General features: G+C 38.1%; 1 long non-coding RNA gene across 1 annotated transcript; it reads left to right on the top strand.

Annotated features, from left to right (window-relative positions):
- The first annotated feature begins 14,558 nt into the window (after window positions 1-14,558).
- On the top strand, window positions 14,559-15,218 carry LOC119885497. Its single transcript, XR_005441351.1, has 2 exons — window positions 14,559-14,699; window positions 14,911-15,218. It is a non-coding gene; the product is annotated as an uncharacterized LOC119885497 (long non-coding RNA).
- Window positions 15,219-18,023: the final 2,805 nt, after the last annotated feature.

Raw genomic sequence — 18,023 nt, 5'->3', positions numbered from 1 at the left:
ATTTGACAGCTAGCTATGATGCTGATGATAATTTATGTTCTAGCCTAGAATGCAAATATGCATCAAGCTACATTCCTCTCTGACTGCCTTCAATCTAAACAACTACTGTACTGATATTAGCTTAAACCATTCTTCATCTATGTTAGTTGTGATTTGGTCACCTCTCTTTTGTTGAAATTAGTTAGCAGATGTTTTCCTTCATTTTGCTCTCTTTCTATTCTTCTTTCTTTTCTTTTTTGATACTCCGATTTCCTTTTCTTGGGGAAAGACATGACTGTCACAAGGCACGTTGATGCTCCAGCATCAGCAGTCACTCGGCTAGATTAGCCATTTTAGAGAGGAATCCTAGCGACCTTGGGTAATCAGTACCACTTTACCCCCCACTACTATGGCCCTGATTATGAGACATTATAAGACTACCCCAGACTTTTTTTTGCATGAGCCAGTTCAGCATTCAATAAACTCCAACTCATATTTTGCAGCTACACTTCTCCTGATAAAACAATATGTTTTCTACAGACATTCCATTTAATGTATTATATTGCAGTATTTTGACTTGTCTTAATGCTCATGAGGTGTCAACAATACAGTGAGGCTGAAAATAAAATCTGTCTGCACTTTGTCTGTGGTGAGACAGGAGACAGTAGACTTGGCAAGAGAGCATCTCTCCGAGTCTCTGAAATTTCCCTCCCACTCTTTGGGATTTTCTCTTTTTTCTTTCTGTATCTTTTGTCTCTGCCAACTCGCATCTCCTTTCCTTTCTATTTTTTTTTTAATCTTCATATCTCGACTCCCATGTCTCCTGTCTTTCTGTGGTCATACATTGAGCAATCACATGAAGTGAATCAGTGTCTTCAAGTGCAGAGATCTGATTCTCGGTACAAGATAGTGGTTGTTTTTTGTAGAAAATTCCTGAAATAAGTTTTAAAAATGTGAAATATAAAGGAAAGATTTTTAATAGAATAAGATTTTGTATATGTTGCATGAAAAAGAATTCACAGAGGACACTACCCCTAGAAATTACATTTATATGCTACTAGTATAATGCCAGCAGAGCAGTTCATGAACATTCCCAGCACCAAAGTAGAAGATCTCAAGGAGCCCCAGAGGGACTCTTTTCAAGCTTTTAAAGCTGTCTGAGGTGGTAGAGGTGCTGCCTCACTTTTCTTTTCTACTTTCAATTATTCATCATTCAATGATTCAATTACTATTATTGACCATACAGACCATACTGACTTTACTTTCCCAGTCGTGTTGATCATTGAGAGCTTCAAAGTGTATGTTCAAGGTACTTTAGATCAGAGCAAAATGATCTCGACATGAAGACGTCACCAAGCTTTTGAAACATGACAGGTAAGGAAGTCAGCGTGCAATACTCATGATAAATGGGCCTCATGGGAAACATAATGATTGTAACATTTTATTACTGCATTTGTGTCTCAAGATGTGCAGTATGTACTAAAATATATTGATATCCAAACTTGTCAAACATGCAAATTATGCACATATTCACAAAGACACATGGATAAAATCAGGGGCAAGTTTTTAAACACATCTGAGAATCTGGGTCAGCAGTAATGGTTGATGGAGTAAAGTATTTGTTCACACACTCCCCTTTTCTCCTCTTAACCCTAATCTTCCTGGTCCCATGGCAGCTGGGAAAGACGGGCAGGCTTCAGACTTTACCCTTTACATATTTCATGGATTTGCGCTTGCCCCACTTCTCCCAAGGAGCAGAAAGGGGTGGTTGTTTTGTAGGGAGTGGCTCGACTAAACAAAGCCCACAAGTAACAGTTAACAATGAGGCGCTCAAGTTTAGTCTGCAGCCAAGAGAGTGGTAGAAATACGCATTCTTGCCTTGAATTATATAAGAAGTCTGCATGCCAGTCAGCAGCCAGTTAGCTTATCATAGCATGAAGTCTAGAAACAGGGAAAAACAAAAAATATTAATCTGGTCATTTTCAAGTCCGAGGCTTTCCATCATCAGTTGTTCTAGTTTGAATAAGTAGGCAGACAAAAAGACACACTGTTGGTAACTAACGACAAATGCAGACAGAAAATATCGGATCCTGCTGCAGCCCTCCTCCTGAAGAAGCATTTCAGGAAAGACAAAATGTCTTTGTGTGATGCGATTAAAAACTGAGTTATAAATCGGCTCCACAATACAAAGCATGTCTTTCTGCCGCGCATCGATCCACCCTCTCCTTTATCTTTGAATCGCTCTTCTCTCTGTGGTGAAGACTGGATCCATTCCAAGTAGTTGCCCTGAGCAATGAGTCCCCCCATTAAGATATTAGCACATCAACGAGGATGGAGTATGCTCTTATTATCAGCCACTTGTTTGCAGTCAATTGTATATCAATCAGACTGGTATTTATCACAATGTAATTTAAGTATTAATGTGTTGCTCTTTTCTAGGGTATACTGTGGTTAATAGCACTAAGAGGACAGACACTGCTGTCAATACCATAATGGGCTTTACACTGAAGGCACTTGAATATTGGAGTGGATGTTATTATTCACCAGTTGTGTGCTTTTAGAATCCAATACTTTACAATGTGTTTTCTGTTTGACATTTGAAAATACATGAATGAATGCTTATTTTACATACAGAAGAACAGTGGTGGAATGTAAGTACATTTACTCAAGAGTTAAAAATAATTTAATTACATCTACTCCGCCCACTCTGATAAATGTAATACATCTATAAATATACAAATATTGTTCATTTCAAATGTTTCTGGACACAAGATGTCTTCTACTTCACTGAAAAGCCCATTCTCAGTGTAAACGTGTTTTCATATCACACTTGTGTGGTGTGTGTTGCACCATGATTGAATTGAATTGATTTGAATTAAATTAAATTTTATTTATATAGCGCCAATTCATATCAGAAGTTATCTCACTGCACATATAGAGAAGGTCTAGACCGTACTCATGTAATATTATTATTTCCACCATGAGCAAGCACTTGGTGACAGTGTAAAGGAAAACCTCCCTTTTAACAGGTAGAAACCTTGAGCAGAACCTAGACTCAGGGTGGGTTGAGAGAGAGGGGGAGAGGGGGAAGAGAGAGAGACAGAGCATTTTTTTATGAACAAAATTTCCATTTCCAACTATGGCCTGGCAAGAGCAGAACATCCTCTTGACAGATTAATGAGACATAACTTGTGAAATGATAACATATGAACAAATGGCACCATGGTGGAAGCAGAATGGAAGATGAAGAGACCATAAGGAGCTTTGTTGTTAAAAAAAAACACATGACAATTTTTTTTTTTAAATGGATTAAGTTTTAAAACAACTGCTGAAAAAGAAAGAGCAGAACACACAGTAGCCCAAAGCAAGTTCTACAGATTCCATCTTACATTGACAAGATGTAAATAGTAAAGGCAGTGGTAATAATAGAAATACCAATAAAAAGTAATAATAATGATAATAATTGTAGCAGTGGGTGTTGAGCAGGAACATAGGGGCAGCAGGAAGCCCGCAACCACAGATTCAGACTCCACAGAATTAAAATAAGATGGTGACTGACCACCCGCGACCCTGTACGCAGGATAAGTGGTTGACAATGGATGGATGGATGGTGACTGACCATTAAGGGCTTTGTAGGTGAGCAGAAGGATTTTAAATTCTATTCTGGTTTTTACATGGAGCCAGTCCAGAGAAGTTAATACAGTATCCCTATTCCTAGTTTTTTTCAGTACACTGAATCAGATGGAGATTCTTAAGGGGACATATTCGGACAGCCTGATTATAAGAAATTGCAATTATCCAGCCTTGAAGTAACAACTTGAAGTAACAATTTGCAATATTACGTAGGTGAAAAAAGGCGCTATTATAATCATTCAGTTTTGTTTGAGTTTATCAGAATATTGCAGATCATCCAGGTTTTACGCATGCTATAAGTGTTTCCTGATAATATTGCCTAAAGGAAGCAAATACAATGTAAACAGGATTGGTCCATGCACAGAACCTTGTGAAACTTCAACCAGCTAAGTGTGGTTCATTTAATGCCTATTAACTGTTCCAGTCTCTGTAAAAGGATCTCTGGTTAATGGTATTAAATGCAGCATTAAAATCTATCTAACTAGACAAGTACAGAGACAAGTCCTTTGACAGAAAAAATAGAAGATTGTTTGTAATTTTCACCAGTGCTGTCTCTGTGCTATGATAAACTAAATCCTGACTGAAAATCCTCAAATAAACTATTGTTAGGTGGAAGGTCACAACTGTTTGGCAACTACTTGATGATCAATTTGGAAGGGACTCAGGTTAGTAGGAGTCCTCTATTATATTTGTAAATGGTATTGAATTACGTGCTGATGGAATCACTTCCTTAAATTTATATACATCAGTAAGTTAGTGTAGGAATCTCTGCCTGATGGTGAGTAGTCCATTAATATGACACGCTATTAGGACTATGCCCGGTGATAGAAAATGTATTTTTATTACCTTTCAAATTAGCTTTGCAGAATGCTGTGAAATGTATGAAAATAAATCTCCACATCCACTTTATCCAGACTACTCTCACATTTTTCTACAAACACTCCCAGAGAAAAAAATTACATCAGCCACTGACCTAAAAACCTGAACATGCACTAATCACACTTTTTGCTATCTCAAAAATCCAGACCTTCTGCTGTGCAAGTGGTTCTTCTGAGAACTGAAAAGGTGGCATCATTATTATGACCCAAGGAAAGAGAATCCACAAATAAGTGTGTTTCCTGGGAGCACTTACTCTAGGTTATTTGCATATTGCTGATGTCTCAGTTGAAGGCAGGAATCATGAATTTAGCTGCTGGAACAAAGCCATACATGCACATAAAAGAGAGCTGACTTTGGTTTTGGACAATTTGTTTTTGTTACGTTCTGCCTCTGGGGCGGAACGCTGGAAACAGAGGTAAGGACCCAAATGCAGACACTGAGACGAAAACTGGAGAGTTGGTGAGGTTTATTGCAACTAAGGTGAAAACTTACAACGCAGGTGAAAACAAAGTCCAAAAATCTAAACGAGAAAATAATCCACAAGAAAACGAGAAACGTGAAACTAAACAGGTGACTAAACTAGAGATTTAAACTCAAAACACAGATTCCCATAGAGATTCCTGTAGAGACAAAGTAACAACATACACTGGAAACACGGGAAACATCCAAAACGAGCTGACACCAAGTGACAGACAGACAACCACTTAAATACACAGGTGAGTGAGAAACTAATTAGACACAGGTGAAACCTGAAAGACAATCAAGGACAGGCAGGAAGTAAAACAAGACAAGAGACACTAGGGCAGACTAATTACAAACTAAAACAGAAACTAACTGAAACACACAAGGAACTATGTCACAAAATGAAACATAACACAGACATCAAAAGTAACTAGCTGACAAAAAACATACAGAACATAAAGACAGTAAAAACAAGACTAGATAACACTAATGAACTCAAAAGTAAACCTGACTAAAAAACAAATGACCAAAGTAACACATACTACAGAGAAGAGCAAACACAAGGGCAGGGAATGAACACAGAAACAAACACAAAACACATCTAACCAACCCAAACCCGTGACCCCTTTTCTTATATTGTAATTTAAACACAAATGATTTGATTTGTTGTCATCCACAAACGTATCATGAAAGTTTCCTGTGAATCTTGTCGGTGCTCCAGAAAGTAAATATTCTTTTTCTTTGAAATGTCTGTGCTGTCGGCAGTGGTGAAAGATACACTCTGTTTCTTTACTTATGTAATAGGAGCAATACAACAAACTGTCATTCAAAATCCCACAGATGAAGATGTGCTTTGACAAATGAGTTATTATAGAATTTTTAAATTGTTCACATTGTATTGTATAATTAAGTAGGCTTTTAGGTCATCTAGTGGATCCTGATGTAAGTGTCAAAAGGTAAATTTGGGGGGTTGTGAGATGATTAATAGGATGAAAAACGACAAAACAAAGTTGCAAAGTATTGGATAATGTACCTCCTTGGAGTTTAAACACTTATTTAAATGAAACTGTCTGAGAAGTTTAGAGGGAAAATGTTCCATAGACATCTGAATCGTGACAAGGGGCCGCAACTGGTCACTGTTATTTTACAAGATGTCACAACCCAAAAAGGTTTGGGAAACACTGGTTTAATCTTTAACAATGTATTTTCATGTAAAATAAAAGTAACTAGTACTACAGCTGTAATATAAATGTAGTGAGGCAGAAAATATGGTATTTCGCTCTCAAATGTAGTGGATTAGAAGTATAAAGTAGCATAAAAGTCAAGTACTTCAAAACTGTACTTAAGTACAGTACTTGAGTAAATATAGTTTCTTTTCATCAGTGGCTGCAGGCAGGACATTCAATCTGCATCAGTCAGATTCTGACACTAAAACAGAGTATCGAGGTTCTCTCCATCCTGTCAACGCAGCCAATGATTACCACGCACACGTCACGCTGAAAGGAACAATAATGCAGCTCTGAAGAAAGAACCTGAAGGTCTGAGCGTTCTTTTGGAGGATTTGTCAGTAGACCAGATTATACTGTGACTCCTCTTTGGCAACATATAGTAATTCTCTTTCATCTCTTTCAGTTGGAAAAAAAAAAAGAAGAAAAAAAACGAGAAACGAAAAAAAGAAACGAAAAAAAGAATTTCTCCTCTAGCCTCTCTCTCTTCTTGGCATTGTATCGCTGTCGAATGCGTATTGTGCCAGAAATAGACATTACTGGCAGGTGTGAAAAAAAATGCTGTAAAGAATGCTGTAAAGAATGCTTTCAAAAATTGTGATTTTGTTGATAATTGATAAATATGATCTATAAACATGTCTGTTTATGAATGCATTCTTACTTTACAGCATTTTTTCCACCTCTGCCTAATCTGTGTGCAGTACTGTAGATCTATGTTTAGCTCATGATGACCAACGACCAGCAGTTACTGCACAAAAGTTGCTGTTGCTATTTTAGTGTGCGCAAAAATGACACAGCAGCTTTCCAAATCTTAAAACACCAACCATAATAACAGCAGAGGGGTAATGTACTTTCTGCTGGAGGCATGCCGTGGTCTGACTCTGCAGCAAAGCTGCGGTGGGAGTTCCACTGAGGTTTAAGATGGAGTACAGGCACTGACAGTGCAGTTTTTGTGAAGCTTTGAAAACTTTCTTTTAACTCTGATAGAGCAGTGAAATGTGATACTTGACCTCAGTTCATCATATGCTTCTGCTAAAATGTAAGGATATGTAGTGAAGAAAGACAAAAACCCTGTGTAATCTCCACCCTTACCAACCAGCTCTTTAATTTGCTGAAGCTAGACAGATACTCCCAGACAACCCCAAAAAACACTCTTCATTCCCTCTACATATTCCTGCAAGTCAAAGCTACACTACACAACAAATCTGTTTGCAATCAAGTGCCTATAGTAAAATAAAAAAATCCCAAACCTGTTTACAAATGAATCTGATGTTTTTAATCACTGCCTGAGACTCAAGAGTGTAAACAGCTGCACTTGGAGAAAGTAAATGCTGAAAATCAACTTGAACAGCTAAATCTCTCTGGAACAGATCAAGATAAACCACTCTATTTGAAATAAATGTACTGAAAAGTTGTTTAGATTAAATAGTGAGAGTTAATGCAGGAACACAGTTTTACAAAAACCTCCAGGGAATGGTCCCCCTGTTAGTAAACAGTAATAACAAAAGGATGCCATTCTGTGGCCATTAACTCTCATTTTCTCAAGTACCCTCTGCAGCGTTGGGTCCCGAAAGATAAGAGCTCCCTCTGGTGGCCTCACTAGGAAATTACATATCAAAATATTTGAAAGAATGACAACAATGCTGGAAAATAAAAAGGGGAGTAAAATATTTATGTTGCCAATATCTGAGACACGTAGTATGTAATGACTTGCACTTACCGTCACTGTCTGTGTGTCTCTATGCCTACCAGGAAATGTTTTAAATTGTCTGAAGGACCACAAAGTGTTTGTGCTGACTCTTTTGTAGTATCCACATTATGACACAAAGGGGCGTTGGTATGGTGTTATACTCACAGACTGTAGGTTATGCTACAGTCCTTCTACACTTGAACAACAAAGTGGCACTGATGCCCCTCTCTTTTTCTACTTACCTCAGCAACTGAGCATCAGTTATTATAGACTGCTGAATAAGAAAGAAGAAGGTGGAGCCGCAGCACTGCTTTCGACTTCGCTGACTTAATTCACAGTATTCCCTGAATGTTGAATATAAACTGAACATGCAAAACATCAGTGAGCCTCCTGATGAGGTGAACCCAAGTAGAGTAGCCAATTTCACGTATTAATGCCCCTTATTGATTTATATGCGCTGTTCTAATAGCATTAGCAGTATTGCTATTTTAGGGGGTTTTAGGGTTGTAACACGCAAATTGCCATAGACAACTACATTTTAAAACACATGGTCTTCATCTATACTAAAAGACAGTACCCATCCCAGTCACAGCCTGTTCACCCTGCTGCCTTCTGGGAAGAGATACAGAAGTTTCAGCTGCCGCACCACCAGATGACAGAGCAGCTTTTCCCCCCAAGCTATCAGACTTCTAAGCTCAAATTCATCCTCAGCACTGCTCCACTGATTATAGTTTATTTCTGTTTAACATTTTTATAATTGCTTCTGTATTAATGCATACCAATTCACCCAATTTCACTATATAACCTGTTATACTGTGACAAATAAATGTACCTACCTACCTACCTATCTCATGCTTTAGTAATTTGTCCTGCATTAGTCAATATGAGCAGTTATTAATAGTATAATATGATTTGCATTCAAATTAAATGAACTAAAATACGCAAAAACACCAGTGTGGTATGGAAATCCATGAGTGTGTAGAGAAAAGAGTGGCCACAGGCTGGTGGACTATCGCAGTTTGCATATTCTACAACAAAACTGTACAGGATTCATGAATATTTTATCATTTTGATATGATGCCAGAATATTTGACAAGAAATGAGCTTGAGCATGAAGTTCATTCTGAAATGGTTTTAAAATGTATGTCATTTTTATTTACATACATTGGTTCAATTTCTTTTCCCTGTCTTTTATCCATTTTCCTTCCCCCCTGTCATATCATCTAATTCCCCCATCAAAAGTCATCACAACTTGTGTTGCGGAACTCACATCCCACCAAGAATACTTTGCTGGCCAGTTCAAACCAGGTTTAATCCCAAAGTAGGATATTGGAAGGAATGAAAGGAGTTAGTGGTTAAATATAGCAAGCGGTTTTAGTCTTGTTTAAATAGTGCCCATTGTCTGTGAATTTATGTAATCACCCCACTAATGTTAAAACTCTTATTTGTAAACTAATAGCAGAAAACTGCCAAAATTGTAAGCAAACAAGAGCTGTGGAAAGATGTAACAGAATGACACATGTGAACATTAACCTGTACTGTCAGTACAAATAGGCAGTGTTGAATATTGTTGGACAATAAATTGTCTGGTTTTACTGTGTGAAGAGACTTCTTCATGTTTTAAGTAGGAGCCTTGCCATTTTTGCCACTTGGCCACATTTTCTGTCACACTTATCTAAATAACCAGAATCGTTTTTTCAGAAAAGACACAGTTTGCCTTCTTGCTACTTAATTATATGCAATATTAATGTGTGATACATTATGTGTGTGTCACAAGCTCATTATAATAATTATATACTGTATAAAATGAAATGCAGACAACTGTCTTTTCACTGAAACAAACACAAGCTATCATCCACAGCAGAATCCACTACACCACATGAACAGGGCAGGTTTCATGTGTTGTTGTGACATGAGCCAGAGTGAGTAGGACAGCAGGTGTCTGGCCCTTTTCCCAGGACTACTACAGTAAAGCAGCTGAGGGTGTTAGGGCATTTAGCAATCCAGCTTAATGCACACGTGTCACTATATAAGCCAATGTAAAAAAAAAACCAACAGCCTGAGCATCAATTTTTTAGCTATTGTTTCTATGTTTGTCTCTGACCTAAACTTAACAGCAAGCGCTCACCTGTGTAAAATGGCTCAGTGAAGGAAATCTGGCCATGTAAAGGAAGCTAACCTGATCATTAGCCCAGATAGGGTTCCTCGCTGCAGATAGAGTTTCAGTCAGACATTTGTCAAGCTTGTTATGAGGTCCTGCGTGCATGCTCACAGTCACTCCTATGTGCAGGTATGTGTGCCAAAGATGTTCAAACACACATATGCATACGCATATAAATGAGTTGGAGTTCTGACATGCAAACAAGCTCACACACTGTACTGTCATTCTGTTCAGGCCCACATGTTTAGCACTTTCCCCTAACTCACATATAGTCGCTGTCCACTGAAAACCGTGTATCTCCATATTTGGTAATTATAAGGTTTCTACATAAATTGAAGGATGCTGTATGTTGAGTTCAGACAATTATAGTACTATGTCTACGGCTGAAATACCCTAGTATTTTTACAGCCATGAGGCTCTGTGAACCTTTGCTTTGAGCGAAATGCTAACATAAGTATGTTAACATTCTCAAAATGACAATTCTAACATGCTGATATTTAGCAGGTTCATTGTTTACAATCAATGTTCACATCTCAATTTCTCATGTTACCATGATGGAAATCAGCACAGCATCAACAGAAAGCACAGTTGAGGCTGATGGGAAGGTCAGTTTTGCAGGTATTCGGTCATAAACTCATGTATTGGACAAATTAAATCTCAAATTAGAGGCATGTATATCAATTGATAAATTTAAGAGGGTCATGAAAAATGTGGTGAAGGAGGCTTGTGGTTGTTTTTGTTGAGAGGCCATTGTGTTTGAATATATGTACTTTTAGTTTTTCTTGTTTTCTTGTGAATTTTGTTGTTTTGCATTTTAACATGTTGTATTAATGTATGGCTATTAACTTGTACCTACCTGCTGCCAGGTCTCTCTTCTAAAAGAGATTTTTGATCTTAATAGGGACTTCCCGGTAAAATAAAGGTAAAATAAATAAATAAAATTCACCTGATGATTGCGCTAGGTGAAACAAAGTTTTTTCAATTCATCCCAAGGGGAAGATGAATGTCTGAACTAATTTTCATGGCAATCCATCCAATGGTTGAGATATTTCATTCAAAACCACAAAAGTGAACCTCATGGTGGCACTAGAAGAAAAGTGAGGGCAACACTTCAAGTCTTCAAGATTTATCTTCTGAGAAAAATGAATGTCTGGACAAACAGTTTTTCCAATCCATCAAGTAGATGGTGAGATATGTCACTGGATAAGTAAAAACTTTGACCGGCTGGTGGCACTAGATGAAAAGTCAAGGGATCACCAAAGTCAAGATTCATCTTCTGGGGACCATCACTATCTGCACAAAATTTCATGGCAATCCATCAGTTGAAACATTGTTGAGATATTTACGTCTGAAACAAAGTCACTCAGAGTAACAAAATCTATATTGACAACACACATATTGTTTCCATGTTGCCCTTCTAAAGGTTCAGTGTGTAAGTTTTAGTGGCATCTAGTGGTGAAGGTTGCAAATTGCAACCAGCGGCTCACGATGCATTCACATGCTCCTGGGATTGTCCCATTTCCCGAGTTGTGAAGTCGTTCTTCTACAACAGAGATGCGTTGGATTAGCATTATCAGAGCATATAAACAACATGCAGACTCATCTTGTTCACTCTACATGGACAGGAAACTAACAATTATGACCATATTACAATTAACATGTTTGCAAAATATGTATCTGCAATATGTGATTTTGCATGAATCAACACTTTCTCTTTTAGCAATAAAGATTTAAGAAGACAAAATAGATTCTGACACCATCAGAAGCTGACATCAATCGTTAAATAACAAGTGTGGTCCTCCGCTTGTCCAAATTTCTCTTCTCTTCTTGCTTCTAATGAACCACTCGACTACTACTACTACTTCTAATGTTACTTATTCTTCTTCATACGTATTCAACGTAGTGAAGAAAGGCGCTTTGTAGAGCCGTTTGTCTGTATGGGCTACTGTAGAAACATGGCAGCGCAACATGGGTATATGTAGATAAAAATTACTCATTCTAAGGTAATAAAAACACAACGGTTCATTATGTAAGGTCTTTATACACCACTGAAAACATAGTTATGGATATTATATTGCATTTCTGTCAATAGATCCTACTAAATATTAAACACTGATCCTTTAACAGTCAGAATTTCAGTTTGTGCTGTATTATTGTCTCCGTGAATGCCTTTCAGCAGGGGATCATCTGCAGGCATATTCGCTGTCTCCATGGAAACACAGAGCAGCCGTAGGAGGGGGAGCAAGCTGATGACCAGGAGGCGTAGCTGAGCTTCATGTGAGTCCCTGAAATGAAACAATGACAGGAAGAGAGAGGGCTGCTTTACAGGCCCTCTGTGATTTCTATCGCTGCATCTCTCTGTTTCTGTTTCTGTCTCTTTCTCTCTGTCTGTGCCCCCCCCCCCTCCCCCCTTCCTCCTACACACACACTTACACAAACATATACACACACATTCACACAAAGAGCAAAATGAAAACAAAAACAGGATGCCAGTGATAATTTATCTGTCCAGGAGGAATGATCTTTCCACCTAAAAGCAGCAACTAGACACAGTGCAGGGGTGGAGTGATTGAGTTGGGCTGCTTTTACAGTATGTGAGGAATGGGATCTACAAATAATTAACTCTGCTGCTTTACTGTGTCGACAGTGTGAGTGATCTGTTACTAAAAGTGATATTAGAGCCGTGAGAAGGCAGAAGTGAACATGATAGGCTGATTGTGTGTGTAATGCATACACACACTGATTATTGGGAATATTACAGTGTAGATTAAATTTCCATCAGGTGTTTGAAGTGTATTACATTCAGTCAAAGCCCCAGCCGTAACTAATATGAACATTTCATCCGCACACCAACCATAATAAAACAAGACACAATCATGCTGTGAGGCTGTACTTTTAGGCACAGACGTGCTTTGAGTTAAATGCTAAAAGAATCAGAATCAGAATCAGCTTTACTTGCCAGGTATATGTACACATACGAGGAGTCTGATTCAGGATTGTACGATGTGCTTACTCATACAATAATACAATAATATAATCAGACACAGGCTACAGTATAGAGAACACATATATACACACTATAAATAAAAACAAAAACAATATAGACAAATTGACAATTAGTGCAATGAGCAGAGTGCATAATAATAATAATAATAATAATAATATTATTATCATTGTTGTTGCTGTTGTTGCTGTTGTTGTTATTATTGTTATGTTTCGGAGGTGGATGACATATAGAGGTACACATACACATACATGCATACATGTACACAGTGCGATGGAGAATAGTGCAAAGGATGCTGGAATAAATAAATATTATGTGCAGCTGTTACGTACTTGAGGTTGGTGGATTTGGTGTACAATATATACAATATGAAAATCTAGCAGTATGAACAGCTCTGGTACCCAGTAAAGAGGTGGCTGATTGTGGATAACACGTCTTAGTTGAGAGTATTAGCATGCTAACAATTGTGAAAAAAAGCCATAGCTGCTATGAAATAATCAATAATGTTGCATTTTTACAGTTACTGTGTGGGCATAGCATGGGCATGTGCCATTTTAAATAGTTGGTACATTATTGATTGTGAGGTTAAAAGTTCATAATTGACATTGGAAATAGCAGTCTGACAAAAAAAAATGTTATCACAAGGTGTGCTTACTGGAAATGTTTGTGAGTTTTAACTGCATCTTGTGGCCTTCCAGTAAATTTACCTTGGGGCAAGAATTTAGTCACATTGTGTTGTTATTTACTCAGATTTAAGTGCTAATCATATTTTAAATTGGTGACATTTGTGTCTTTGTCCAGGGGCCTTAAAATGGAAATACCTACTAAGAGTCTGGTTTGCATTCATTTACACAACCTTCTTGTTTTAAGGTCATGTAATAGTGTGATCCTGTATTCCTTCTTTGTGGTTTACCTCATTCCCCAGAGACTACTGCAAAGCTAGGTTAGGCTGCTCTCCAACTATGCCTATCAATGGCTCTGCATTGTTCTATTTTAAACTAAACAAAGATGGGTAAATACAAGTAAGTGCAATAAGTATACAGTATATAAAAAGCAACAATGAAAAACAACATACAATGTCTATATACAAGTCAAACTGTTTCTGTAAATTGTAAACATGAATATAATAGTGCACAGGTCCAAAGTGCAGAGTGCTGGAATAAATATTGCATGATTAATGTAATAGGTTACTTTATATATTCAGAGCATTACAAACGTATGATATCCAACATGAGAGACAAATTGAGTAATTTGCCAATTATTACAGAGGTTTTGATATGTTTTTTGTTTGATAGAAGCTTAGAGACCGAGCCGAAGAGATACTGTAATTCAATAAGACACAATAGTTAGGCTACAGAGAATCATTGATGGGTTGTGAAGAACATGTTGTAGAAACAGAAATGGTACTACGCTGCGGAGACCCTGCGTGGTGACGTCAGGCGCAAGGTGAGAGGGATAAAGTGGACGTTTAGCGGAGGAGAGCGGTCTCTCTTATGTCATCTCTGCAGGTAGGGCCAGCTCCGCTCTCCTGCCATCTGTTTGTTGTCACTGTTCACAGCAAGACGCATCACTGTTGCACTCACATTACTTACTTACATGGAAAAATCCTCTCTTCAAGCACAGCTGAGTCGCCTCACGCCGGGGGTGTGGACGGTGTTTTCCCCGGTGAGTGAACTGGTTCCGTTTTGGATCTCTTTGTTTCCCGTTATCTATAGCTACCCTTTTTTATGTGTTTAAAACCGTGAATTATCTGATTAAAACACTTGTGTTTTCTTATACAAGAGGTTGTGTTTATTAGAAAAAGAGGCAAAATGATTGACTTATATATTGTTTTGTGTGAAATGTTGCCGTTTAGCTTTGTATTTCTCTTCTCCAGTCGGGAAGCGTTTCTGGTTTCTAGGGTGTCAGGACCTGTTGCCGTGGGCGTGTTTTTCTGCCTGCATGTGCAGCTGTCAGTGCAGTCTGCTAAACATGAACATCAATGTAGAAAGCAATTGTTTCCGTATTGCATTGCAGTTTGTTTGTAATATTATGCATGACTGATTGTCCAGTTAAGAGTTTACACAACATGAACAAGTATTTTGGTAAGGACACCTTAAATTATTTTTTTTTAAGTTTTGTGACAAAAGAAATGTACTGAGCAGGACATTTTACAGATGACAAATAAACCTATGTAAGAAATCATGTAATGGAAACATATCTTTGGCATTTCTCTGCACTGAAATTTCTTGTTATTTTGCCTATATGTTGATGTGGGCTGAAGCTGACATTTCTAAATAAGGATATTTATGGGTCTATCTCTAGCTACCTCCACAGGGAAACTTTTAAATACATGTCAGTGAATTAAAGGAATGAAGCATTTCCAATGTTTGTAATTAGCTGACATTAGATATTGCCATAGTAATCTATTTAATTTTGTTTTGTTTAATGATAATGCACACTTTGATGTGCTATGCTTGAGTAATACTGTTTAGTGCTGTGAATTTCAGATTAGTTTTCTGCAGACTAACATCCATATACAGATACTGTCTGGCTTTTAGGAATTATTGTCACATTGTGGATTTTAATCCCAGATTTTTTCAGCTCACTGTCATGTCTGTGTACATTGACGAGAACACGTGGCAAATATGATTTGTTTGTTTTAGGTAACTTAGATTGTCTGTTAAATTACTGATATAATACCTTAAGAGCTAGGGCAAAGGGTGTGTGCTTCAAAGTAGTGGTAGAGTCAGTGCAAAGTACTACTGCTCTTATAATCCACTTTTGCTCCATATGGCGAGAGAAAAGAAGGTATTCCAGCTTTCATTGCTAGCAGCTTAAGCCCTGCACAGCTCAAGTAGGCAGCTGCGGTGAGTGGCTTTACGAGAGCACACGTTAGTTTGTTTTGGTTGACGCAATGTGAAATCCAAAAGACAGAATTTGGATTCACACAAAGATGTGAGAAAATAACCAATAAAGGAAATAAATAAAAATAATAAAAATATAAAATATTTGTTCATCCATGATGTCCCTGATCCTGATGTAGCTCGCAAGTGTCGAGAAAGGACCGACAGAGTTTGTGAAATGGCTAATGCAAATGGTTACACGCAGATCATGTTTCAATCATTTATCGTGGGTGTTATGTTCATGTAAGTGTCAGTGTTCAAATAAGACGTGCTTTTATAGCTCTACTGTGGTGAACCTGCTTTACTGCCTGCTTTTCATTCTCAGTAAGTAATAAACATCATTAGATGTCACGTAAAGCGTGACAGTGAATGAGCTGCATGAGTGCTGGGTAGTAGGGGAACAGCAATGAATTCACAGTCACGTGTCGCATCATCAAATATGAGCTGTTGCATCAGATCAACAGTGGTTATTATCTTTCTAAACTCACCAGGCCTGTATATCTTTCACACCAACCGAAGTCTCTCAAACAAGGCTGAAATATAGAAGCTGAATCTGTGCACGTGACATAAGAACATTTTTAACAGTTATGGGATGGGGCCTCTGTGAAGTTATTTTATTTAATGAGTCCCATTCGACAGGTACATTTTTTGAATGACTCATAATTATGTTTATATGACCGGATAATTGAAGCCTTCTCCAACTCACTTCCCACCTGTGCTTGCAGAACAAGGTCACATAAACTGCCCCGATGAATTAATGTGCCAAACTTTGCGGCCATAAATAATGATGAGCGGCATCACTGTGGGTGCGATGCAGGATTTCGAACAGCGCAGTCCTGCCCATGTGTATGTATAAAACGACACGTGCATGGCTTGTTTTTTCATCCCTTAAAAAATATTTTGCACTTGTGACTATCTGTAACATTTTCACTGGTCTGTGTGGTTCAGTGCTTTGCTCATTGGGTTGAAAACGAACTTGCATCAGCTGTCATCAAATGAACTGCAGCATTTGATGAGTGCATTGCAGTACGTTGACCCTGTTTCTGTGTGCGCGTGTTGTCTGCACACGTGTTTACAGTTTGATGGCATGCTTCCAAGTTTTTAAATATGTGTGTGTGAGTTTGCAGGTATGAGTTACTGAGCGCATCGTTCAGGCTCTGTGGTCAACATGTGCTTTTTTTAGTCAAGCCACCTGGAAGTGGGCCTGGGCTACATATCCATCCTTTCCCCTTAATCTTAATTCACATTTTAAACATTTAGCAGATTCTCTTATCAGACATTTAATAGCAATGCCAACAAATGAAGACCTACAAGAGACACATTTCCGCCTCTCTTCTCACATCCTCTGTCCTCTCCCATAACCTCCTCTCCTGTCTTATCTTCCTCTCTTTTTTCCCTCTTTTTGTTATTTTTCTCTCCTGTATTCGACTCCCCCTCCCCTCCCTTCACCCTCCTCCTGTACTCCACACACGCTCTGTGTGCTGTTTGCCAAGAGGTGGATGAGCAGGGCATGAGGCTAAGCTGGCTGTCACATGCCATCTGGGGGTCATGGTCACACAGAGATATGTCATCACGTTCTCCACTCTCCTTTTCCTCTAGGCATATCTGTGAGCTAAGAGGGATTGTCACAGAAGGCGAGAAAGGGCTTAACTTACCAGCAGCAACAGTCAGAGATGATGATTCAAGAGACAGCAAAGAAACATTTTAAAGACAGGTTTGGGGCAAGAAGGGTTTTGGTAAGAGGAAGTTACATGACAACAGACATAGTGGTTTTACTGGACTTAACCAGGAAGAAAATAAAGATGAGAGTGAAGAGAGTGACCGAGACACAAAAGACGGAACACATGGGGGACCACAGAGACCTTTCCATAGTCTAAACCAATGGAGGAGAAGAGAATCAGAATCAGAAGGAGCTTTATTGCCAAGTAGTGTTTTACACATACAAGGAATTATCTTTGGTGATAAGGTGCTACGTGTAGACAAACATACAGTTGACATAAATAAATGTAGAAATATATAAATATGGAATAAAAAAATGCAAATTATATAAGAATAATAAAAGAATAGAGTATTGCCAGGTTTGTACGTGATATGAAATGAAATA

The sequence above is a fragment of the Micropterus salmoides genome, unplaced genomic scaffold (genome assembly GCF_014851395.1).
Source record: "Micropterus salmoides isolate LMB-PRFRI ecotype aquatic unplaced genomic scaffold, ASM1485139v1 Ms_hic_scaffold_4, whole genome shotgun sequence".
Taxonomy (NCBI): Eukaryota; Metazoa; Chordata; class Actinopteri; order Centrarchiformes; family Centrarchidae; genus Micropterus; species Micropterus salmoides.
Note: the sequence above shows the minus strand (reverse complement) of the source record. Positions and strands in the feature narration are given on the sequence as shown.